This window comes from Rhodamnia argentea, chromosome 3 (assembly GCF_020921035.1).
Source record: "Rhodamnia argentea isolate NSW1041297 chromosome 3, ASM2092103v1, whole genome shotgun sequence".
Taxonomy (NCBI): Eukaryota; Viridiplantae; Streptophyta; class Magnoliopsida; order Myrtales; family Myrtaceae; genus Rhodamnia; species Rhodamnia argentea.
The window spans coordinates 635,154-660,058 of record NC_063152.1 but is presented as its reverse complement, the minus strand read 5'-3'; the positions used below and the strand labels follow the sequence as shown (position 1 = coordinate 660,058).

General features: G+C 39.1%; 1 long non-coding RNA gene and 1 pseudogene across 2 annotated transcripts; both read left to right on the top strand.

Annotated features, from left to right (window-relative positions):
• The first annotated feature begins 517 nt into the window (after window positions 1-517).
• LOC125314345 lies at window positions 518-5,649 on the top strand. 2 transcript variants are annotated; one of them, XR_007197853.1, is made up of 3 exons: window positions 518-547; window positions 4,581-4,677; window positions 5,574-5,649. It is a non-coding gene; the product is annotated as an uncharacterized LOC125314345 (long non-coding RNA). The 2 variants fall into 2 exon arrangements; XR_007197854.1 differs by having other exon boundaries at window positions 5,568-5,646.
• A 1,450-nt stretch (window positions 5,650-7,099) lies between these two features.
• On the top strand, window positions 7,100-24,714 carry LOC115730126 (annotated as a pseudogene).
• The last annotated feature ends 191 nt before the right edge of the window (window positions 24,715-24,905 follow it).

Here is a 24,905-nt window from a genome sequence, read left to right as displayed (position 1 = left end):
ACGACACACTACTATAGATGACTTTGTGGACGGTAATCAATGGTTGATGTGAAAATTATTTGGCCCTTTCGGTATCTTGTAGAGCATAATAGAAAAACAAAGGCACCATGCTACAAAGGAATATATCATAATTCTACCGGAAAAGATGGAGGTGGCTCATCCAATAAGAAGCCTCTTTCACCATTTGAGATTCTCAGCTACTTCAGGCGAGCAAAACTTGTTGACGTCATGTAGTATATGCCACGATCAATCTTATGTATACTCGGTCTGCTCACTTGAGGAGAGAACATTTCTCATGAAATTATTTCCTACTACACTAAGAACGACTTCCTCACCGACAAAGCTCCCGATATGCTTGCATTATTTTTTTCTCTTTGTGCTTTCATAGGCAGCAAGACATGCAGCGGCGGAAGCTCTTGATGATGTTCTTGAACAGCAGCAGAGGACTGGATTTTCGGCTGCATAAGGTGCAGAGGAGTCTTAACCATGCTCTTTTGCATGACATGTGAACCATGAATATTGTGTGCAGCAGCATTGTCGATCATTGGTACTGTTGCGCGGAACAAGCAATCGAACAATAAAATAGATAGAACAAGAAAATAAATCGGACACCGGATGTACGTGGTTCGGTCATAGAGACCTACGTCAACGGGAAGAGCAGCAACGAATTCCACTATAGATCAAGCGATACACGGAGATTACGGATCACACTCGAGTCACTCAAACACTCTCGGTGTTTCCACTTAATTACATCCAAGAACGCACACAATGTTTAGCCCCCAATTCCTAGCGAAACAATCTCTCGAACTCGCAAAGGAATTAAAACAAATCTAACCTCAAGATTTAATCGGCTTTGACACTTGAATACTTGATGTAATTTCACAGAATAGATCCCACGAGCAAGCACTCGATAACCGGTGCTTTAAGAAACTCTGCATCAACTTCGGCACACCAAGCACTCAAACGAAATAGGTGCTTCAAGGACTCAAAGTGACAACCACGGTGTTGCTTTCCTTTTATACGAAAGTGAGTCCCACAAAAAGACAAAACCTTAAGTTCTTCATATCACCACTTGAGATATCCACGTTGGTTAGCAAAAGAAGGAAAAAACCTCTAATTGACCAAGTCCACCTTGGACTTATCTTTCCCTTGTTTTAATTTCTTTCTCGCTGACTCCAACGGATCAAATCCAATCTTGATCGTGATTTGCATCATACGAACAGGAAATATAATTTCCACCGCTTCCATCAAGATTTCAGTGATATTCAAGCAAATCTTATCTTTAATTTCAAGATCAAAATATATCTATTTTGGAATTTAAATTTCCGTTTCGATCTTAAACTCGAGACATATTTTCAACAATCTCCACCTTGGCTCGACGTTTAAGCTAAGTCATAATCGCTTCGCTAGTATCCGAACATCATTTGCTACTCTCCCAACAGCCCCAATGGGCTCAACCGCCACAGATATCATCCAAGTCCAAGCCGCGATTGAACTTTGCCATAACCGTGGACCTCATCGGAATACCAATTCCATATGCACCTTTAAGCGCTCCACAAGGACACTCTGACACAAGCTCCTTAATTGCGGATAAAGCAAAACCACCGTTGCATCCATATCCGTCGGGAGATCGAACACGTACCTTATCAATATCAGCAGTTACAACAACCGTTGGCTCTACAAGCTCCATCTCGCTACAAGTACCATACGTGTCGATTATCACGCTAGTACTCGCTACCTCGGGAGTTTACGGTTGCAACTCCACCTCAAACCGAACACCGTTCGGATCCGTATTTATCTTGCCACAAACAATCCTACCCTGAAGTACTGGAGACTCGTCAAAGGTAACTTTTCTACTGCAAACAAGTGAATTTATATTTGAGCACCACAACCGATAGCCCAGCTCACCTCGTGCATAGCCATGGAATATGCACCTTGCCCTCACATCGAGCTTACCATCACTTACTCGATAATAACACGGGCAACCAAGCATTCTAAAAGTAGAATAATTAGCAACATTACCTGACCACACTTCTTCGAGAGTCCGAAATCCGATTACGATCGATGGAGATCCGTTCACCGGGTAGCTCACCATACTAAGCGCATCCGCTAGAACTCTTCTAGCCATACCAGCACTAGAGATCATTTTACGGGACATCTCTAGTAATGTTTTGCTCATCAATTCTGCAAACTGTTGTGGTGTACTAGCACTAGTGTGGTGTTTCACTATGCCCTTTATCATGCAGAATTTATTTACCAGCTTCGAGCGTAACTCCATGCTATTGTTAGTTCGCACATGCATGATCAACTTACCGGTCTCCGTCTCAATCAAAGCTCTCGATCGCGTATTCCCGATAACAAGATTAAACTTGTGCTTCCGCACAGTCACCCAAGTCTTTCTCGAGTAGTCGTTAGACCGTCGAACGGATATCGATGTCTCCAGAGTGAAACCCGCCAATGTCTCACCTTGAAGTTCATATAGGCTTCCATGCTTGATTCCTTTCATTATCACCAAGGCACCTCGAACAATCTTCAGAACTCCACCTTGTGAAGAATACCTGCATCCAACTGAATCTAGGGCACCCAAGGAAATTAAGTTCTTTTTCAATTCTGGAACGTATCTTACTCCGGTCAATGTCCTCACAATACCATCATGCATCCCGATTTTAACATCACCAACACCCACAACATCGCATTCGGCGTTGTTCCCCAAGCGCACTTTACTACTATCCGTGCACCGATAAGTAGCAAACCGGTTCCTATTTGGTGTAGCATAAAAAGAACAACCAGAATCCATAATCCATCCGTTAAATGATGAATTCTCACTAACGGACAAGACACTATCGACACCATTAAAATTTTCTGATACAGCTGCAATATCATCCGTAGATTCAACTCTAATTTCCTTACCTTTCTCGTTTTTCAGCTTTAAGCAATTCCTTCTAAGATGTACTCTCTTGCCATAGTTCCAACAGACAAGACCGCCAGTTCTAGACTGATTGCGTCTATTTGAGTTCATACTACTTTTACTACCACGAGTATCAGTTCTTCCTCTATTTTCACCTACTAAAGCGGTAGATACATATTCGCCAGATTCTCTTCTACGGATGTCCTCACTTAAAATCAAATCTCGAATACCATCAAACGTCAAACTTGTTGACCCGGAAGAATTACTAACAGCAGAATGAGTAGTATTCCAACTATCGTGCAATGAGGATAATAGAATCAAAGCACATACCTCATCTTCAAAGTCAATATCAACCGAACTCAATTGACTAACGATCACATTGAATTCATTGATATGATTAGTAAATGACGCACCTTCGCTCATCTTCAAATTAAACGGACGTCGCATCGGATAGACCTTGTTGATCGCAAAAGGCTTCTCGTACATATCCGATAGGGCTTTCATCAAACCCGCAGTAGTCTTCTCTTTGGCGATATTAAACGCGACGTTACGAGCCAACGTCGGTCGAATAACACCCATCGCTCGTCTATCCAGCAATTCCCAATCGGCTTGCTTCATCGTCTCCGGTTTCTCCCCGGACGGGGGCAAGTGCGGCTTCATCCGATATAGATAGTCTTAAATCTGCATCTTCCAGAAACCAAAGTCCTTCCCCTCAAATCAGTCGATTTTCACTTTTACTTCTTCTGTCGCCATCGATTCGCTTCAACTCGACAAACCTAGCTCTGATACCAATTGTTGCGCGGAACAAGCGATCGAACAATAAAATAGATAGAACAATAAAATAAATCGGACACCGGATGTACGTTGTTCGGTCGTAGAGACCTACGTCCACGGGGAGAGCAGCAACGAATTCCACTATAAATCAAGCGATACACGGAGATTACAGATCACACTCGAGTCACTCAAACACTCTCGGTGTTTCCAGCCCCAATTACATCCAAGAACGCACACAATGTTTAGCCCCCAATTCCTAGCGAAACAATCTCTCGAACTCGCAAAGGAATTAAAACAAATCTAACCTCAAGATTTAATCGGTTTTGACACTTGAATACTTGATGTAATTTCACAGAATAAATCCCACGAGCAAGCACTCGATAACCGGTGCTTCAAGAAACTCTACATCAACTTCGGCACACCAAGCACTCAAACGAAATAGATGCTTCAAGGACTCAAAGTGACAGCCACGGTGTTGCTTTCCTTTTATACGAAAGTGAGTCCCACAAAAGACAAAACCTTGAGTTCTTCATATCACCACTTGAGATATCCACGTTGGTTAGCAAAAGAAGAAAAAAACCTCTAGTTGACCAAGTCCACCTTGGACTTATCTTTCCCTTGTTTTAATTTCTTTCTCGCTGACTCCAACAGATCAAATCCAATCTTGATCGTGATTTGCATCATACGAACAGGAAATATAATTTCCACCGCTTCCATCAAGATTTCGGTGATATTCAAGCAAATCTTATCTTTAATTTCAAGATCAAGATATATCTATTTTGGAATTTAAATTTCCGTTTCGATCTTAAAATCAAGACATATTTTCAACAGGTACATCTGTTGGTCATACTATACTTGTTGAAGATTATTCGGTTAGATAACTTTCACACATTGTTAGGTATAAAGGAAGTACACTGCGGCTGTGTAAATGATAAATTTGGAGGCTGTGGCTCAATACTGTTGTTGCATCAAGTTAGCTCCGAGGAATGCATTTGGTCAGTGTCTAATCTTGCTTTTGTTGCTGATATCTGTCTACTTTACTCCACTTTGAAATTGTGACAGATGACATTGACAACTAAAGCTTCCTGGAGGTTTATGACTCCTTATGTTGATTACTGATGGATGTGGTTTTCGCTGTAATTCTGCTTCTTGTCACGATGACTCCACTTTTCTGTCCTTTTCCTAGTCGAAATGGAAGAAAGCGGAGTTCCCCGTAAGCATTAATAAGTCAACTTTGTCTCAATTCTTTCTTTCCCTGCTTGTTCCCTTTGTCATAAATTCTTTGTGACTTGTTAGACATTTTCGTATTATTTTTATTCGCCCTAAAGAAATTTACAGTTCTGGGAATTGCAACGAGTTAAGCTAATATTAGTTTGTCCTATCCTTTTCCCTTTCCCCCTGTTTCTCCATCTCTTCTTCTTCTTCTTTCTTTTCAGTGCTGTGAGATTCTTTGATGTCTTTAATGTCCTCACATTTATATCCGGAAATATAGTATCTTCAATGAAAAACAATATTTTATCTACAAGGAAGTCATCCTTTGTGATATGCCCTGGGCACTGTACCTGATAAAGAAATCGTTTTCCTTTTAATTAGTTGCAATTTTCTCTTCTTGCTTACATGACAGCACGTTCTTGCTAAATCGTGGTATACTGCTTGTGTTTTCAGTTTCATCTGTCTGACACTGCCATGATCTGACATTTCATGCTTCCTAGCTTGTTCAGAACTCATCAATTTTTCACTCAGTCGTTGTTGACGTAAAAGTCACAATTTAGTGATAAAGGATTTGTTTCAATGTGATTTGAGCAGTATATGAGGCAGCTAATCTAGATTATGGATTCGACCAAAAAAAAAAATCTAGATTATGGACATTGTCCTTTGGTTTAAGTATTAGTTTTGAAAGAAACAGCTCAAGTCCAGGGGGAAGAAGCAAAGAGAGATGTATGAAGGATGCATCTAAACAAAAAATCTAGGTAAAGAAATAAATCACGCAAACTTTGACTTTTAGAGCCTGAAATTTATATTTATGCTTCTCTGAGTCAAAAGTATTGCGAGAAACATGAAGTAGCTCATTGCCTTTCCGAATACAACATCAAGCAAGAGGACTCATCTTGCAGATAAAGGACCGCCTTGCTCAATTTCCTAAGCAATGTTTGGAAGACGTAGTTGATTTAAACCCGTCCCAGCCAATACTAACTCACAAGTCGTCCACAAATCTTGTCTCAGTCAGATCTGTGGTGCCAAGATCTCTCTGAAGCGAAGATGCCTGTCTGAATTAAAAGCCTCTAAGAATCGCCCTGTTTATATTTAGATGGTCGGCAGCCTTATCCAGACTGACACTAACTATCGTTTATTGACTGGAGCGGCGTTCGGCCGTATGATTGTTGGTAAGTAAAGTTTGCCCAGTAAGCAAAAGCTAGAGTTTCAGATGCTCAGTCTTTATTTTCATATGCCCTGTTTATCATATGTAGCTTTCCTCTAGAATGAGTATTCTTAGCCAGATTGCCATTCGAGAAATTGGTGTTGATCCTAGCATAATAAGATTCTCCCCTGCTTGTGTTTTCAATTATTCACTGCACTCTAACTGGCATTTGCTGCTTTTCCAATCCCGGAATTTCGTCAGGAGAGCTGAGAAAGGAAGCGTAATCCATGTTCGAATGAGTTTTTGTCCGAAAGTTCAAGCGTTTCCTGAGGGTTGCAGCTGCAATGCCAAGTCCGTTTCATGCTTTTAAGTTGAAATTATCAGATTGTTAAACTAGTTTACGGCAAAAGTTATGCGTAACTCTGCATACGAGTTTTAATAGGTCGGGAACATGCCCATATTCATCGCACGTCGCATAAATGAATTGCCAAGAAGTACGATTGGGATATCATTCTTGGCTCGAGCTGGCGAGGGTCGAGCGGGGGTCAAGAGCAGCAAGACAATGCGAGGCGAGGCGTGCGAGAGACGAGCGTCAAGAGCGAGAGAGGAGTAAGGACTCGAGCAGAGAGACGGAGAGCACGAGTGAAGACGATAAAATTAAGGATTTAGGGTTTTTGATTTCAGTTTTCAAAATTGAGTCTCATCACTTGTCAAGCTATTAATACACACTAACTTTTGTATTCACCCAATACATGTAATTTTAGAAGGAAGATAATTATGAGTCACTACGTCCACATCAAAGGGAACCAATCCCATGATATACGCATTCGAATTACTCCAAATTAACTTATACAAAATCTTATTTGAATCATTGATCAGAGAAGTATATCACGTAACGGACATACCTCATTTTCACAAATTAAATATACCCGAGGCAAAGAGAGATGTTCATCCCAATATCACGTTACGGGAGAGGAGAAGGGAGAATCATCGTCGTGTTTGTCACTGTGCTTTCTTTTTTTCCTCTATTTTTTATTTTTTTTGTGAATGTAGACGTGATGCCTTTATCACGTGAAGCTAAAACTCCTGGATTCTTCTTGAATGTTCGAGTAAGACCCGACTAATGAAAGACAAATTTCCGAGGTACCAATAGTCAGACACACTAGAAGGAGCATCATGCAGTTTGTCAAATTAGTTGCTGTTATTGCTTTAGTGTTGTTAGAGCCATATCGGTATTAGGTTGGGATTGCCTTTGAATTACAGGTTATGTGATCAAAATATTATACCGGACCTGCATGATCCCGATCTTATAGCTACAAGATACAGATTCATTCCCCCCATCCCGCCATTTTTTTTTTTTTTTGGGGGTCAAATAATTCATTTCATTATTAGTTGCGTATTGATACTGAAAAATTTCTACTGCTAGCAACTTCACACCGATTTCCTCTTGAATTGCCCGAATGCACGTATGACAGAAATTCTGACTGTTTATACTCATATTTTTTTCTCCTAGCAAATAACAAGACTTATGCGCCTTTTTGTGTATAAGGCAGAGCTTGCTTTGGACAGCCTTGAAGTTCAAGTTGAGTAAGAGACTGATTTTCAGTAAGCGGGCGCATTTTAGATGTGTTACTTTATTTTCTAATTAAGATAATTAGTATTTTCATGATTTCACATTTTGCTTACTTATATTAGACCTTGATTGGACAGCTGTGTGATTGTTGAGGAAGGGCACCTTATTGCGGCAAGAAGAAACAGGACTAATGAGACACAGAATGTATGTGTATCATTGCTTGTCTACCCCTTTCTATGGATTTTGGCCGACAGCACTTTGTTGTTGTTCTGAATTGATAGTAAGAAGAATGCTCTTCAAACAATGTCCACACCCTGACATTGAGGAGCAGAGAGAGTTTTCCATGCTTCACGCATAAGATCATGTCTTAGACTCTTAGTGTTGTGGGTATTTGAAGAAAGAAGTGAAATTTTCCGGATACGGTGTATCGATGATTCTGTCTTGGAGATAGTGGCTCTTCCAATAGGATCATGATCTCATGCAGTTGGCTTTGGCGAAAATCCCGTCCTTAGGATATAGGGATCTTCCTCACTTGGTCTACATACCAAGCAGAGGATGGACACAATTGAAGCCTTGAAAGAGTAGTCAACATGGAGCCGATACGAAAGAGGCAATCTGAACAGGGAATAGGCGAGTTATGGTTGTGTTGCTATTATTTGCTTCGGTTAACTATTTGTTATTTGCATTACTATAGCTCTCCTTTCGACACCGAGGAAGAAGGAAATGACGGTGAGAGATGCAGCGATTCAAAGATAAACTATTGGACTCCAACGTTAAGCAGGAGTAACAGGAAAAAAAAAACATGAAGGAGAAAACATTTTTCATGAAATGCATTTCCTAAATTTATGTTGAAACTACATTTGGAGCAAAACTTTCGATCTGACAAGCTCCTAAGGTTGGTATGCTTTGCTTATATTTCTCCTTGCGATTTCCTAGGCAAGAAGACGTGCAGAAATGGAAGCTCACTGATGTTCTTCTTGAACGGTGGCGGAGGACTGGACTTTCGTCTGCAGAAGTTGCAGAGAAATTTTCAGCGTGCTCCCTTTAGGTTTCATGTGAAGTACGCATAATGTGTGCAGCAGCATTATCGATCATTGGTACATTTGTTGGTTTTCATACTGAAATTAAATTTAGTTTGTGTAAAGTTTTGTTTGTTCATAAATGTTTGGATGACTGTTAGCCAATTTTCAGTATAAAAGGAAGTATATTATGGCTGTGCAAATGATAAATTTGGAGTCTGTTGCATTGAAGTAGCTCCGGGGCATGCATTAGATCAGTTTCTGAACTTGTCTGATTCTGATTTTTTGTTCTCTCACGAACAGATTTTCCTTAAATCAATCACCACATGAACCTCTTCCTCTTTTCCCTCCCTCTTTTTTTCATCCCTGGCCAGCTCATCAATCTTTTCAAACTCCAGGTCGCCTTGTTTGCTCTGTCTTTTGGTCATCACCCACGGTTCCTCTGTGAGTGTTTGGCCATGTTTCATTTTCGTGTAATCCAATTCTCTTGACCGCATTTTGCTCCTTCAAAATCCCTCTTCAAAAAATGGGTTGTTTTTTTTTTTTTTTCGTAACAGTCCGCTCTCTTGGCCGGCCTTGACTCGTCTAATCCTCATCTTCAAATTTTTTGTCAAAACTTCCACAATTCTTGCATTCGAGATCCAACTTGCTCGACTCATATGTGACTCCACAGCAAAGAGTTAGGACTGATCCCGCTATCTTGGAATCATCAATCCCACAATGTTGAAGATGGCTCCAATGGCGCTATCATGAAATTCTAGCCAACTCCCACGATTCTTGAGTTTTGAATTCTAGTTCATCTCGCATGTCAAGCCATCCATTGGCCGATCCAAAATGAAGATGTTCATAGCCGAGCCCCCTGTTTAATTCGATGCAAACATGCTTCGTTTAATTCAATTGCATTAAATGTCCCCATTATCTAAATATAGAGATATAATAAAAGTTCGAGTTTAGGACTAAGATAAGCAAATATTTCTATTAAAGGATCCAAGCGCACCACATCGGCGAGCTCGATTCTTAATTTTCTCATAGAATAAATGGAAAAGAATATCCCAAAAGTATTAAAAGTTGTGTATGGTAGGGGGTGAGCGATTTCCGATCCGACTCGATTCCCCTCAAGAACCGAGAACCGGACCGGTGATCCCGAATTCCAATTTTCGAAGTTGGGAATCGACCCGAACGATCAATCCGGTCCATTTCCCGAGCGGTCCAATGGAATCGTTAATAAACTGTAGTATTTTATTTTATCCCATTCGGTCCCAAACTGCAGTAAGTCAAATGGTGACCCAGAGTACATCCGGGAACCGCGAACTGGATCGCCCGACTACCGGTATACATTACTTGCAGATAAAGTGCTAAGTCACGTTGAAGTTTAAGAAAATCGCACACGGGGCATGACAAAATTCTTATTGATTTAACCTAGGATAAGTCCTATAAACCACTCAAACTCCGGAAACAACGGAATTGTCAATAGGCATAACTAAAATATTATCGCCAGTCGTCATCCATCATTCTAAATTTTCACCTTGCTATCCCCTCCTATTGCATACATTCTCCGTTTTTTTAGAGAGAAAAAAAAAAGACTCAAACTACCCGAAACTATCCAGAGGTCAAGTTGCGGGACCAAGCATTATCGTTGAATTCTCGCAAAGGCAAACTTGAGCCAAAACGTTTATCATGAGTACAGTGACCATGTTTAATTCATCAAACTCCAAGAAAGAAGGGAAACATTAAATAAAATCTATGGTTACGTTTATTAATTTAAAAAATAATAATAATTAAAATTGATCAGTCCGGTCCAATCTCGTACCCTTGGAATTGGGAATTGGACCAGCCGACCACTGGTTCCATTTTTAAGGAACGAGAGCCAGACCACCACCCTTTGGGCCTGGGAACCGGACCACCAATCCTGTCTGGTCGGTCCGATTTGCTCACCCGTAGTGTACCGCACTCACTTTAGTGCCACAAGTTTCCGTCGGATCACTTAAGTACTAATTCTTTTGAAATACAATCACTTAAGTGCCAACTCCGATCTACTTGACTGGAAATTCAACGTGACATTTTTTGTCAATATTTGAAGCCAACATGGCTCGCTAGAGGTCTAGTCAGCAATAAAAAAGGCTAAAAGATGAAAAAAAAAACATAAAAGACAAAAAAATAAAAACTTAATTAGATTTTAAAAAATAAAAAAGCTAAAAATTTCAAGAAAAAAAAAGGACATATATACTAGAGGTCCTAAAACTTGTTATGAGAGTGCAATTGAATTCTAAAATTTATAAAAAGTTTATTCAAGTCCTAAAACTTATCAAATTAATACAATCGAGCCTTTCCTCCAATTTCGTCAATTTGGACTAACGAAGAAATCGACGTTATTTTTTTTTAATATATTTTCTAGGTAATGCCGTGACCAAGACGCCGTGAGCCGCGAGCCCCGCCCATTAGAAAGTACTATTGTCATACATATTATATGTGGTCTGAGTGGTCCCGCGTTAAATTATTACTTGGTAACGAAGAAACTACACAGAGGTGGGGGATAGGAATAGCCATTTCGTGGAAGCCAGCAAAGTTTTTCCCACCAGTGAGCCTATGACAAGATGACGAGAATCCACCACCCCAAGGCTGTTTCTCCACTACTTTTGTCGGCCACAGAGAAGCCTGTGTCCGTCAGAGAATCCCAACAACGCGTTGGTGAAGAAAAGTCCATGTGTTCACACCTATTGACTTATCTTGGTCAATACTTGAGCGCCATGTTTTTCTAAAGTTCTATAGAAGGCCAGTCCAAAAGAGATCACTTCGTTGAGAGCAATTCAACATAATGACTTGGCATTGACTGTTCGCAACTGGAGACTCACGTGCTTGAATCTTGCTGTGCAAAGTTGGTATGGCGTTTATTTTTGCCTCATTTCATGTTGGGGAAATTTCTCTTCTTCTATTTTTTCAAATATGATATGTAAAGGGAGGCTACATAAATATAAAGAGATATTTAGGACTTGTTGTCAAGTGATGTGGGACCATCCTTCAATAGTGTTCGTGAGCTCCACTTGTCGTTCGAAGCAACTAGAGACAGCGAAGCTCAAAGAATGGGCGAAAAAGAGACAGATTCTTCAAGTTTCAAATTCAAAATTTTACCTCGCATGCAAGCTTGAACATTATATTTATCACCCAATAGGTGACTTTTCGTGGCAAATTATCCAAGGAAAGAACACTTATTTGCGGTAGCTAGCCACGATGCTTTGCTGCAAAAATGTCCTCGTGGGTCGTGGCTATGTCCCGATACTTGGCTCTCCAAGCTAAAGATACATAAAGGGAGAGCACGAAAGTGTCCATTTTGCACCGAGATAAAGATACCTCAAATTTTGCGAACGCCCCAACGAGGCTGGAACTCTTCCGACAGAGGATTCTAGCTTCTTGAGCACCGACGCAATTCAAGATGGATCGTCCTTGCAGAATGAGATCTCTACAGACTTTTAAAAACTCCACCAAAAGCAAATTGATTTCTCATCAATGATTTGATTATTTTATTTAAAGTCGCCACTAGAGTTAGGGGCCGAATAAAATGCGAGAGACTATTTACTTCTACGAACTAAAGATTCGTATATTCGAAGACTTGATTATGCAATAGAAATATAATTCTTGTTATGGTACCTCTTCTTTTATAAAAGGCTTTGCATGCATTTTTTTTTTTTTTTGGGTTTTCTAAGAAGAAATGGAAATGTAAATAATAATCAATTTATGGATACTCAAAAAATACAAATACAGATCCAATTAAATAATGGAAAAATAAAGTAAAAGATGAGGAAAGAAATAACTGGGATTGCATCCAGCCACATTATTTAATGCCGCGTTATTAAGTTCCGGGTTGGGATCCCCATGACCATGAGAAAAGAAATAACAGGAATCGTATCCGACTATATTATCTAATGCCTTGTTATTAACTTATCTTGATTCATATATGAGCGCCATGTTTTTCCAAATTTCCACTATTATCTAATTTTACTATTTACTTGCACACCTGATTGTGCGTGGGATTATATATGTCTTTGAGTGGTCATAGGGTAAATTACTACATAGCAAGGAAAAAACTAAAGTTGTTTTATGAGTGAGCCCACGACCAAGATCACGAATGTCCACCACCCTAGAGGTGTTTGTCCATCCGTACAATAATTTTGTCGGCAACAAACAAGCTTGTTTCGCTCAGCATAGTCGAGATTCCGAGTAAGGTGGTGGTCCATGGACTTCAGTAAAAAGTTGTGCATCTCTGTCCTCTAGTATACAAGAATAAATCGACAAGAAGATCAAGTGGTGAACGGGCTACTTAAAAAAACTGTTATGAAATCTTAAGCTCACGGTCGTTTTTGATGGTTGAACTCTATTATACCAATGGCTTCTTCATCGAAATCCACAGGCCTTACGATATCTTTTTGAGTTTCAGAGAGACGATACGTAATAGCTTCATCAGCCATTTCTATAATTATTAATAGATCTATTATTTTTTTGGCTGGTACACTTGATTGTGCAGAAAGACCGAAGGACAGTCCGAATAGTTCCACAATTATTAATAGATCACTTGATTGGGATATTTCTGGTAATTACATGTCTCTTGAGTGGGTCATGTGGTAGATTATTATTTAGCAAGGTGAAAACAACTTCACGAGGTTGGGGATGAAATTTCGAGGAAGCCAGCAAAGTTGTTTTTATCAGCCCACGACTAGCTTTTGTCGGCCCACGCGGTCTTCAGTGAAAAACGTCCCTGTGTTCACACCTTTAGATATCTCTCAATCCGGACAACACGGCAGTACGCGGTCTTTCAGTGAAAACAGTCTCTGTGTTCACACCATTACCTGTCTTGGTCCATCCTTAACCGCTCCCATTTTCCAAAGTCTCTGTCCTGTAGTATAAGAATCAATCAACAAGAAGATCAAGTGGTGAACGAGCTACTTGAAAACACTGGATCAAATCTCAAGCTCACTGTCGTTCTTGATTGTTGAACTCCATCGTTCCGATGGCTTCTTCATCGAAATACACCGGGCCATACGCGGTCTTCTTGAGTTTTAGAGGTACAGACGTGCGTAACAACTTCGTCGGCCATCTCTATGACGCGCTAGTCCGAAATGGAATACACACTTTTCTAGATAACGAAGAACTGAGGAAGGGGCAGGATATATCGATGGTCCTAAAGGCCATCGAAGAATCGCACATCGCAATCATCATTTTCTCTAAGGATTACACTTCCTCATGGTGGTGCTTGGAAGAGGTGGCCAAGATTATGGAGTGCAAGGAGCAAAATAAGCTCACCGTTCTACCAGTGTTTTATAAAGTAGACCCAAAAGAAGTGAGAGGGGGAGAGCGAGTTATGCAGATGGCCTGGCTAAGCACGAGTCTAAGTATCCGGAGAAAATGGAGAGATGGAAGAAAGCTCTTTCGGACGCCGGTAACTTGTCTGGGTGGACTTTGAATGATGGGTAAGTAGAAAGAGTTCTATCTTTTGTATATGAAACTATTCTTTACGAGTGTGATAATTTTTTATTTATTTAGTTATGGGCTATTTGAGGTCTTCACGTTTCATTTTAGTCACTTTGAGTTCTATAGATTTTCGATTTTGGCCAACCATTTCACAAACTAGTTACAGGTGGCATTTTGAGTTCGAAAAATCACGTGGCTATCCATAAAACAGACGCGTGGCTTTTCCAATAATTAAAAATATGGACACTAGCTCTTCATCGGCTGAAAATTTTATTGATTCATTTGATCAAAATAGAATGTTAAAACTTGTTTGCCAAATGGACAGAATGTTAAGTAGCGTTATTGCCCTTACCCCATTTTGTACAGGATTAATTAGCGTGTGCAGGCCATGTAAAACAATAACATCGTGCTTTCGGGGAATTTAATGGTTTTGGAATCAAAATCTTAACCATCGTTCAAAGTCCTAAATCACATGAGAGTCAAAACGAAGAATAAGTGAATCGTCACGTCTAAAGCGAAAGTACACGAATCACTTAAGAAGACAGATACATGTTGTGATTGGTGTGGAGCTGTCGGAGTTCAAATTTGACTCGATGGGAATACATTTTCTTTTGGCTATAATTATCTAAAAATGAGATGCACTGCTTTGTCACTTTTGGCTGGTGATTGCTCGTTATTTGCTTATTCCAATTGCTAAAACGATGCTAAAACTTCCTTTCATTGTTTTTGCCAGAGATGATGAGTCAAATGTTTTACAACAAATTGTGAAGGACATCTCAAATCGCCAAAGCCAAACACCTTTAGAAGTTGCTGAGCATCCGGTTGGGATAGAGTCCCGAGTGGCTGAGGTGAAATCAATGCTAAACCTTGAGTCTAAGGATGTTCTCATGGTGGGATTATGGGGACAGGGAGGCATAGGAAAGACAACATTGGGAAAAGCCATCTATAATGAGATTTTCAGACAATTTGAAGGTTCAAGTTTTCTAGCACATGTTCGAGAAAATTCAAAAGATTGCATGGGCTTAGTTACTTTGCAAGGACAACTATTGAACGATATATTATTACCACACGAAAAGATAGTGGTGCCCAATGTCGATAGAGGCGTTAATCTAATACGAGATAGACTCCATAACAAAAGAGTTCTTGTCATCCTTGATGATGTGAATGACGAGGAACAATTATGTGCTTTAGCGGGAAAAGCCAAATGGTTTGGCGGTGGGAGTAGGATCCTCGTTACTACAAGAGATAACCATTTTTTGACTCCCGGGTTAGATTGGGATCATGTGCGTGTGTGTGAAGTTGAAGTGCTGGATGACGGTGGAGCTCGTGAGCTACTTAGAAAGCATGCTTTTCCGACATACCAAAAATTAGAAAGCAGGACAGATCTAGTGCATGGTTTTTTGAATCATGCTAAAGGCCTTCCTTTAGCACTTGTGGTGTTGGGTTCCTTATTACGCGGTACGACAGAAGATGTATGGGAAAGCATACTAAAGAAACTTTCCAAGAACCTTGACAAAAAGATTAGTAATGTGCTCAAAGTGAGTTATGATGGACTAGATGAAGATGAGCAAGAGATCTTTCTCCACATTGCCTGCTTCTTTAATGGGAAAGCAAGAGAGTATATAAGGAAGGTTCTCGATAGTTGTGATCTTCTAACAGCTATAGGATTTGATACTCTTATTAGGAGGTCCTTGATTAGCATTGAGCATGGAACCATACGAATGCATGACTTGATTCAATTGATGGGTATGGGTATTGCGAAGCAAGAGTGCAAGGATCCCGGGAGGCACAGCAGACTATGGCTATATGAGGATGTTCTTGATGTTACGTCATGCGACATGGTAAGACTTGCAAATACAATCAAATCTATCCTTCTTATATTTGACTCTAATTACTGAATATGCAAAGTCCAAATATTCGTGTACATACGGGGAGATTGTGCAGTTAAAGCCATAGTATTGGAGCTACCAAAGCCAAGAGAGATGCATATTGGTCCAAATGCTTTTACAAAAATGAGAAGGTTGAGAGTGCTCATTCTTCGCAACGTGCATAATTCTTTCCATGGTCCTACATATGTCCCTAATTGGCTAAGATGGTTTCATTGGGATGGATGTGCGTCCCGGATTCCAGAATTTCCTTCGGGTGAAAATAAATTAGTGGGACTTGGTATGGGAAATTGGAGTATCCCACCGGTGCCAAATCAATTAAAGGTGAGCAATTTTTACTTGGCCTTTTCATTATCTACCTACGCATACACAAAAGGAAGTATTGTTACTCTGTTTTAGAAACCATTTCTCTATTTTCTTTCAAAATGACGCTAACAACTTGCCTTAGAAATACTTTCAAGTGCAGCAAAATTGGCATTTGAAAAATTAAGCGAGCAATTTTATTGGAAATACTCAGTGGAAAACATTTTGTTAGTAAAGTACACAATACAAAGAAGTTTTATACATATATGTGGAAAGAAAAAGATATTTCAAGATTTGAAGTTTTTTTTATGATCGTCATTGCATCATTAGATGACTTTTCATATGGAAATACGTGAGAGATAAAAAGTAAAATAGTAAATGCCATGTATCCGTTCGTGGTGTGATATCCGTAAAAAAAGTAATTGAGTATAACTAATGGAAGGAAAATATATGAGAAAAAAGATTGAAATCTTTCAAAGTTACAGATCCTCTTTATGTTACATGATAGTATAGATAAGTTTTATAGCTCTAACTATCAACATAGATATATTTCAAATCACATCAAATCTACCCAGTGAAGAAATTCAAAATGCGATTTGCCACCGGTTGTTTACGTGTAAAATTTTTGTTTTATGATGTTGACATGTATATAGAAGTAACAATACCCAAGGAGTAGCTGGATGAGTGGAAGGCCACATAGTCATCAAGTGGTAGAGCCTAAACGCCGGAGATTTGTCCAGCATCAATAAAATTAGCTCGGTCGAAGGTTTGAATGCATCATTCTGTAAAACAAGGCATTGTTTATTGCTTACATCAATTCTTAAGGACGAACACTTCTAAGTGGACATATAATAGAGTGTTTATTAGGAACTTTGCCAGTAATGTGTGTATTGTGTGCACAACTAAATCAATATAAGTGATGCGATACGGCCATAACACTAGTTTCTTAGTAGAAAGTCAGAGCCAGATTATTAGTTGAGCATACGAAATTTTTATTTTCCTCGTAATGTTTTTCAAAGTTGGTTTGATTGGCTTTGCATTAATTCAAAAATTTTAAAGTTCTGAAAATTTTACGCAATCCCATTCATCTATGATATATAGTTAACGCCGAGACCTAGCAAAGTCTTCATTCCTATGCTCGTCATGTGATGCTTCATTTTGCTTCTGTGGTTGCCACATGACAACCCGTGGAACAGTTTTGTCATGTGGCCGCATCCACACACAGCCACATGGCACTTCACTACAGTCCTATGATTGTCATATGACATGACGCGTCGCATAATTTTGTTATGTTCTCTACATTTGCATACTATTCAAGTGACACTTCACTTGAATTTTGTGATTGCCACATGCATGACACGAGACATAGTTTTATCCCGAACTAATTTTTATCTACTAATGAAGAGTAGATTTGGGTGAGAATTATCAGTTTGCGATTTATTTTGTTAGATGAAAATTAACTTGGGGTAAATGTGTCATGGTCATCCTAGTTTAGGATTTTCATGAGACGAAAATTAATAAGGGATAAATGTGCATGGGATTTTTATTGGTATTTAATCTATTATTTTCATACTTGTTAACAGAATTTTATTTGCGAACTTTTCTATATTGTATATCTATATATTTTAAATTCTTTCAAATAATTCCTGAAATGTAAAGTGATAAGAATTAACTCTAATTTGCTAATATTTACATATGTATGAATGAGTACTGGTAAAGTTTAGTAATTTCTCAATACGATTTTAAATCTTCCCACATCAGTTTATAGTAATTTTGAATGAAAAGTTAATTACTAGGTTCGAAAATTTACTCAGAAACCTGACTAGTAATTATTCCATATCCTTTCCCTCGCGCACCCAATCTCCCTCACGTGTTGTGGAGCTAATTTTATAACCCTCAATCAAGGTAAGCCCCCAAGACCGAAAAAAAAGATTATGATATTATTAATGATCAATATTATAAAACCATGGACACCGTCAATTGCATCGGATATTAAAGTTCACGAGCTTGACTCCCCCGTCTATGTACAACAACTAGCATAATGCATATGTGTGGACTCTGCAGCAGATCAACTCTACATTAAATAAACAAATTGCTCAAATTTTACGATTGACGACCTCAAATGTAATAATTTCGTGAAAGATACAATAACGGATATGCTTCAGTGGCAACCTATTCTCAAACGGGAATTCCACGTTCTAAATATAAGGAAGCAAACATCATCCTACCAACAACCCCCCTTTTTGTCCCTTCCAGAATGTTTATCAAAGCTGATTTCCCCGTTTCTGCAGGATTTCCGAAATTTGAAGTACATGAATTTCAGCTTCTGCAAGTCGTTGGTTCGCACGCCCGACATATCGTGGACTCCAAATCTCGAGAAATTGCGTCTCTATAGTTGCGAAAACTTGGTAGAAGCCCACGAGTCCATCGCAGATCATGGCAAGTTACAGGTCTTGGATTTACGTGATTGCTATGAACTCAGCGTTTTTTCAGAAGTGCTCAAGTCAAAAAATCTACGAAAACTCAAACTTGGAGGATGCACAAAATTAGAAAGGTTCCCTGATGTTCCACATAAACTGGAAGGCCTTACAGAGCTTGATCTTAAAGAGACCGCTATTAAAGGACTTCCTGCATCAATAGAAAATTTGGTCTCTTTGGAGAAAATAGAATTATATAAATGCAAGAACCTGGTAAGTCTTCCGTCTAGCATTTACAAGTTACAAAACCTTAAATTCTTGATGGCTGAGTGCTGCACAAACTTAATCGGGTTTCCAAAGTTTGAGGATTCAGATGATCCCTGCATGAAGACCGGACTTTCAAATTTACTCTGGTTGGATCTTTATGGATGTAATTTGCCCGAAGTAGAGTTTCTTGAGAATCTTTCCTGTTGTCCCATCTTGGCACAACTACAACTGGGGAGGAACAATATTAAGAGCCTTCCTACGTCCATCAGTAAGCGTGATCGTTTGTTGGATTTGGATGTTGGAGGATGTCCTCAATTACGAGAGATTCCCGAGCTTCCACTGTTCTTGGGCACATTAGATGCCGATAATAGCGAATCTCTGCAAAAAAGTGACTCAACTTTAATTCATCATTTTGTCCGTAGAGGGCTGGCCATGGCTGATATTTCTTCACTTGACCAGGTCAGATTCTCTCTCTCTCTCATACACGCACATATTGATGTGGAGTATATGCTGAATTCAGTGTGCGCTTGTATATTCCAATAGCAGATAATGCAAGATTGGGCTTCAGAAAAGCAAACAAATATGAAGTAATTCTGCACGAGTGCATGCGATGGCGTACTTTTATAATAATGATCCCATCACATGAAACTTGTATATTAGTGCAACCAAGGATCACTGGATCTATACTCATTTAGAGAGCTAGAACTACTTGCTAAAGTCGAAATGAATTCTTCTATTTGGGCACAAATAACAAACTCGAGTTCTTTCTAACGGTATCTCTTCATGACAGGTACCTCGTTATTTGGAAATTTTTCTCATGGAAGGAGAGATGCCAGAGTGGGTCCTCCCTGTTGAAGAGGGCTCCGTATCTTTCAAGGCTTCAAAGGATTTATATGACAAGTTTCTTGGATTGGCTTTTTGTTTCGATGTCCATGAAGGGGAAGATAGGGAGACCCGGCCCAAATTTGATATTTTGCCATATGTTGATGGCGAAATGCGGAATTGCCAAGGAGATACGAATGATTGTTGGAGGGGTCCAGATTATATGTGGCTTCGGTATTTCGTACCATCTGACCTATGGGATGTAGTTGATTTTGGTCAAATTGATGGGAATTATGTACAATTCAGCCTTAGAGTGTTGACTACAAATGTGAAAAAGTGGGGACTCCGAATAATATGCAAACCACTAGAGGATGATTTGAAGGCCGTACTTCGAAACAATCGGCTAATGGATCCAACTTTACTCGTCGAGGTTGTTCTCAAATCGATAGATTCGGAAGTCGAGAGCAAAGTTAGTTCGATCAAGACAGATATATTGAAGGACATGGAAGATTGTCAAATGAGCACTGAGAAGCACAATCAAATAGTATCGATGAGAAATCAGAAGCTCATTCTCCCTCAAGACAAGCAAACCAAAAAATTGTTGACTTCCAATTCAACCGATGGAGATGAGAATCGGAGTGTTGGCTTGCAGCTTTTGTTGTTAGAATGATGGAAACTTGCTAAGGAAGCAATTCGTAGGTATGTGTAGTCAGCTGATCTTCATTACTATGCCTTCTTTCTTCTTCTTATTCTCGTTTAATTAATGTTCCAAATAAAGTTCGGTAATTCTTTCTTCATTTTTAGCACACACGACTTATCATCTTCCATTAGACACCAGCGAGCTCCGACAAATGTAAGAGTTCCTAGCGAACCGACGGCGATGGAGACCCGTGAGCGGAGGCGACAGACTGCCACCGCTGACCAAAGCCGTAGAAACTGGTAAGATTGCTCTAGATTAGGCAATGCCTGGCACATCCAAATCGTATTAAGTTGGTGTAATGTTTGAACTGGATTTTGAATCCGATTAGTCCGGTGCTACATTTCCCTGTGAACTTGAAGAATGTGTCTTAAATTTCATCGAGAGACATTCGTTAAGTGTTTCTTCGTAAGTTTTCTCTTTGGATGCTTGGTAGTGAATTCACGGGCAATCGACGTCACGCTGCAAAATCACCAACAATCCCTAGAAGTTATAGCTTTTCTTCTTTCTTTTGATAGGTGGCAATTTATCCAAAGAAACAGGTCAAGTCTACGTTCAACGGAAAAACAATCGACGTCACACACGCTGCACATGGGCTGGTTCGGTCGAAACATTCTATTACGCAAAACAATTTGCCATTGTGCCCTGTCTGGAGCCGTATTATGCTATTTATCTGCTTTTGTTAAGTTCCTAACAATCTTTTCTTAGGCCTTACGTTAGCTAGACTTTAGTATTCTTCCTTGGTATAAAATTGCATTATGAGCTTTGTGTTGCGTTTTAAGATGTAAGAACCTGCTCCTCGGGCACATTTTATCATACAATGGCCACATGAACAGAAATAGTTTAAGCCTGGTCTTTGGTAGAGATCATCTCTTATCGAATAGTCTATCTCGTAACCGTTTATAGATATATGGTGACGACACACTACTATAGCTGACTGTCACGACCTAAAAATTAATTTAGGTTAATGGATTATTAGGTTAATTAGATGAATTAACTAACCTAATACGGACTCTCCCAAACCCTACTAATTCGCAACTTAGGTTTGATTTTTAATTTAGGAGCCGCCACTAATCTTTTTTGGTAGGTAGATTAGATACCTAAATAAAGTACGGGAGAATACTTTATTTTACGCTAACCAAAGATTTAGGGTTCGGGGATTTGATTATGTTAATTTTTAATTAACACCCTTTCGGTACCAAATTCCATGAAAATGTCTTTTCCCGATTGATGATTTGTGATTTTAATTTCCTTTTTTTTTTCATTTTCGGATTTTCCCTTCTTTTTTATTTTCGGATTTTTGAATTGAAACATATGAATTTAAAAAAAATTAAACAAAAATGCCCATAATATACCTTTAAATCCGATTTTCGATAAATCTTCTCATTCCCGAAGATCCGGGCCGGAGCGAGATTTTATCCGCTACATTCTCGAAGATTCGAGCCGGTATGCGGATAAGTATATAGAAATACAACGTCCCTTCTCGCCAAAGGGCGTAATGCGAATTTCTATATTTAAATCACCTTCCCATCTCATAAGATCATGGGCGTGGCGTGTGATTTAATTTTCCGACGGGGACTAGGCACGGGGAGCATACATTATAGGCAGTTTTGTTTAAAGATGTGCAAATATTTATTGAATTTTTAAAATCCTTAAGGGATTCTGAAATTTTCAAGGAGATAAGCTCCTATCCAAAAAGGATTTATATCTTTTAAAATATGGAAAGATTATCTTCCGAAAATTTTCAAAGTATATTAGATAGCTTCCCAAATTTTAAAGATGAGCTCAATATCTAAAAAAAAAAAAAATTGAATCTTGAGTTATTTGAATATTCCGAAAATATATTAATATTCTACAAGATATGATTGCCTCAAAATCCAGTGTGATCTTATTCTGCGAGATATTCCGCAAGATTTTATTTTTTCGAATTTTCGAATTTTCCAAATCGGATTAGGGACAAATCCGAAAACATGGGATATACTTCAATTTGGCATCTATCAATCCAAACAAACAGATATCCGAAAATTCACTCGTCCACAAACATTCAAATCAAACAAACAATTTCCAGTCCAAGCATGGCAATTTGCACGAATTTGATGAACAATTTCAAAGCAATCCGATCGAATCTATGCAGAATAACATAACAAAACGTTTGAGCTCCATCTAGAGGATATGGAACACGTAAAACAACTAAAAAAAAACGTGCAAACAATGCATGACAACGACATAAAGCAGTAGTTTCAATTCTATCAAAAACGTGACAGATTAGTGATCATGAAAACAACGAAAGCAGGCGTGTTTTTTTTTCTGTTTTGGATCAAGCATGGACATGGAAATGACATCAAAAATAGCATGAATCATGTGTAGAACAGCAGCTAAAAACAATCAAAGACTCGCCTTTTAGCTCACGCAAATTCGTGCATGAATTAGTTATCATAGAACATGCGAAAGCGAATATTTTCAGACCAAACAGCATGCCATAGTAACAGAAACAACATTAAAACAGCAAACAAATCACCTAGAAAACATGCTTATTTCAACCCTAAAAGTGCGCGAGAGTTACCTTGATTCGTTGGACGGAACTCGAGCTAATTTGATGCGAAAAACTCCACTGGACAGCAGCGAAATAAACCCAAACAGCAGCGTATTATCCTTGGACAGCAGCAGATATTTTTGGATTGAACAGCCGCACGTCGTGAGGTTGAGCAGAAGCCAGTAGAACAACAGGATCGGACTTACAACAACGTCGTTTTAGCCTTTTGGAATTGTTGAGCTCCTCCTCTTTCTCTAGCCTACCTCACGTGAATTCTAAGTATGTGAGCAGAAAAAATTTTTCCCGGCCTCTTGTGTTTGCTCTCCCCTATTTTAGAAGAATATTGCCGACCCCCCTTTTCTTTCGTGAACATGAGGATCTATTTATAAAGTAGGCTAAAGGTTTCTACCAACAATTCCCTAATCTTTTATTTCCTATCTTGATAATTTTTTTAAAAAAAAACTGAATTTTCCTCCAAGTTTTCATTAAATCGGCCATTTACCTTGCAAATATTGGCGAAATTATAATCACGAGCTCTGCCAATTTTCCTCACCGCGGGCTTTAGTCCAATTTGTCGACAAGTTCGAAACCTCGAAATAAGCCCTTCCACCGCCGGTCCGATTTTCTCTACTAGGCTCTGATCCGATCGCTTTGTGAATTCAAGCACAAATCCCATCGTCAGTCCAAATTGATGCAAATGCAATGCATGAATAAGAAAATTAATTATTCTATGCATGAGAACTTTTTTTTTTTTTTTGAGAACTAAAACTAATTCTCATTTTTATGTGAAACAAATAATTTAAGGAAATATCAAAATTTAGGTGTCAACACTGACTTTGTGGACAGTAATCAATGGTTGATGTGAAAATTATTTGGCCCTTTCAGTATCTTGTAGAGCATAATAGAAAAACAAAGGTACCTTGCTACAGTGGAATATATCATAATTCTGCCAGAAAAGATGGAGGTGGCTCATCCAATAAGAAGCCTCTTTCTCCGTTTGAGATTCTCAGCTACTTCAGGCGAGCAAAACTTGTGGACGTCATGTAGTATATGCCCTGATCAATCTTATGTATACTCAGTCTGCTCACTTGAGGTGAGAACATTTCTCATGAAATTATTTCCTACTACACTAAGAACGACTTCCTCACTGACAAAGCTCCTGAGTTTTGATATGCTTGCATTATTTTTTCTCTTTGTGGTTTCATAGGCAGCAAGACATGCAGAGGCGGAAGCTCTTGATGATGTTCTTGAACAGCAGCGGAGGACTGGATTTTCGGCTGCATAAGGTGCAGAGGAGTCTTAACCATGCTCCTTTTGGGTGACTTGCGAACCATGAATATTGTGTGCAGCAGGATTGTCGATCATTGGTACATCTGTTGGTCATAATATACTTGTCGAAGATTATTTGGTTAGATAACTTTCACACATTGTTAGGTATAAAGGAAGTACATTACGGCTGCGTAAATGATAAATTTGGAGGCTGTGGCTCAATACTGTTGTTGCATCAAGTTAGCTCCGAGGAATACATTTGGTCAGTGTCTGATCTTGCTTTTGTTGCTGATTTCTGTCTACTTTACTCCACTTTGAAATTGTGACAGATGACATTGACAACTAAAGCTTCCTGGAGGTTTATGACTCCTTATGTTGATTACTGATGGATGTGGTTTTCGCAGTAATTCTGCTTCTTGTCACACAATGACTCCACTTTTCTGTCCTTTCCCTAGTCGAAATGGAAGAAAGCGGAGTTCCCTGTAAGCATTAATAAGTCGACTTTGTCTCAATTCTTTCTTTCCCTGCTTGTTCCCTTTGTGATAAATTCTTTGCGACTCGTCAGACATTTTCGTATCGCCCTAAAGAAATTTACAGTTCTGGGAATTGCAACGA